Here is a 2,399-nt window from a genome sequence, read left to right on the forward strand (position 1 = left end):
AAAATTGTAAGAAATGTGATTTGCCAAAATGAAAATATTTAACAAACATAATTGTTAAATAAAATTGGACATAGATTATCTATCTCAACGTTGCTGACCGTCGTGGTTTACCGCCAAAAATATTATTCAAATTTTAATTATTTTTATACTATGCAATTTAAGAATTAATAAAAAAAAATAAGCCATGTTAAAATCAAATATTACAACACAAATAATTTATCTAGTTAATAAGTATAGAAATACATCTTAATTATAGACATACACATATTTTTGTATACATATACTTATAAATTTTAATGATAAAAATGTGTAATATCCATGTATAGGTTGTATTGACAACGTTATCCTAATTTATAGTGTCCAGGTCATATAATTTTTTTTACCAGATAAACAAATACTTATGTACGAAATTTATGTTAACTCAATAATACGATACCATCTCGGTACGGTAACCTATATGTAATCCGTTCTAATTATTCGCGGTACCGGAATACGGTGACCGTACCCAAGGTTTATGGAGAATTTTTTTTTTAAATATATAAATATAATATTATAATAATATTGTGTGCATAAACCTCGGGCCGTGTATTCATTGCAGACACGCGTATCATATATTATAGATACCTTGGATACCTTGATTGTAGTATATAGAGCACGCGATTCGAATAGATGTATTGTGTCGGTTGTTGGATTTCCAAACGGATCACAGCTTTTGATATTTAAACTGTTTCCCGAATCAATGGTCGGTGGAAAATTGGATATACATGGATGTATACAATCTTAATTTAACACATGAATTACATTTTTAAATAATTTCTTATGATAATCTATTTATTTAAAAAAAAAAAAAAAAATTAGATTTAATTAGATTTATCTAATTCAGATAATACGGTTGTCTCATGGTTAATATCGTAAATTTTTTTTTAAAGTTTTAGTAATAATTAGTAAATATTGTGATGGAGTACTTTTTTTTTCATTGGGCAAGGTTTATTCATTATTTTGATCTACCGGACTCGGATAGAAACTACTCGGCGACCCCAAACGTATGCGACGTAGGAAAAATAAATCAATTGGTATAAAACCGGAATATACTATACGGAAGCGGATTGCATGAAAAGCCCGGACTTTGGCCTTGGGTTTTGTGTGTACTAGATTGCAATATGATACGGCAATGTTGTCAAACACGATCGTACTTGAAAAACATACTTATCATAATATTATATTTAATAAGGATTTCTGCTGTGATATCGCTCGCTATAAAATATTTTAGTTATGCAATTCAAAGTTACAAACACTTCCGTCTCCCACAGAAGCTTATAGAGGACTATTTAAAAAAAGGCTATAGTTGAAGTTCACAGTGAGATAGTTTCATGCGAACACAGACCTAGGATAAAGTGATGTATTATTCCCAATTATTTTTAGTCTAGTTTTAAAAAAATAGTTGAATGTATCACCTAACCTATGAAATTGGATAAAATGTTAATAAGTCTTTTAGCATATGCAGATGACTTAGTGCAATGCCGTAGCCAGAAAATTGTTTTGGGGGGGGGCCATTAATTTTTTTCTCAATTTTTGCAATACTAGAATACCTAATCATCACCTATTACTTTATGGCCCCTTTGCTTATAAAGTGTTAACTACAGACCTATTATTTTTATGACTACCATTATATGCTAACAACTATGGTACCCATATATTTAACACATTATTATATTATTTGTTATTAACAAAGTATTATTATTTCTTTAATAATATTTTTAAAAATTAAAAAATAACAAAGTATTAAAATATTATGTTAAAACATATATTGATAGAATAATATCATAGATTAATCTTGAATTATATAAATTAAAAAATTTCTGTGCGATGTACTATGGGTCTTTGACCAACAAAAAAAAAAAAAGAAAGAGTTCGGGGGGGAGGCACGTGCCCCCAGTGCCCCCCCTGGCTACGGCACTGACTTAGTGTATACTTGCTAATTATTAAAAGGAATCCAGAATACATTGAAACCAGAAAACAATGGGATGAAAGACAAACAGAAAATATCTTAAGCGTAGAGTCCTACAGTTTTAAAAAAGTATCAGAATTCAAATATTTGGTACAATGATCATCTAATCGATCAATATGGAATACGATAAACTATGAAGAATACAAATGGACAACAAGTGTTATTACGCACTGGAAAACTTATTTAAGTTAAAAACACTCACAATGAAGCTAAAAGTCCAACTATACATTACGCTAATAAGAACTATATTATTGTATGGAGTGCAATGTTGGACTTAAAGAGTGAACAGTTAAGACTGAGTTTTAGAAAGAAAAATATTAAAAGGTATATATAGACCCTGCTGTGACCCACGAACGGAAAGGGCGTATAACAGCGGTTCCTAAACTTTTTT

Source organism: Sipha flava, unplaced genomic scaffold (genome assembly GCF_003268045.1).
Source record: "Sipha flava isolate LNK unplaced genomic scaffold, YSA_version1 496_pilon_pilon, whole genome shotgun sequence".
Lineage (NCBI taxonomy): Eukaryota > Metazoa > Arthropoda > Insecta > Hemiptera > Aphididae > Sipha > Sipha flava.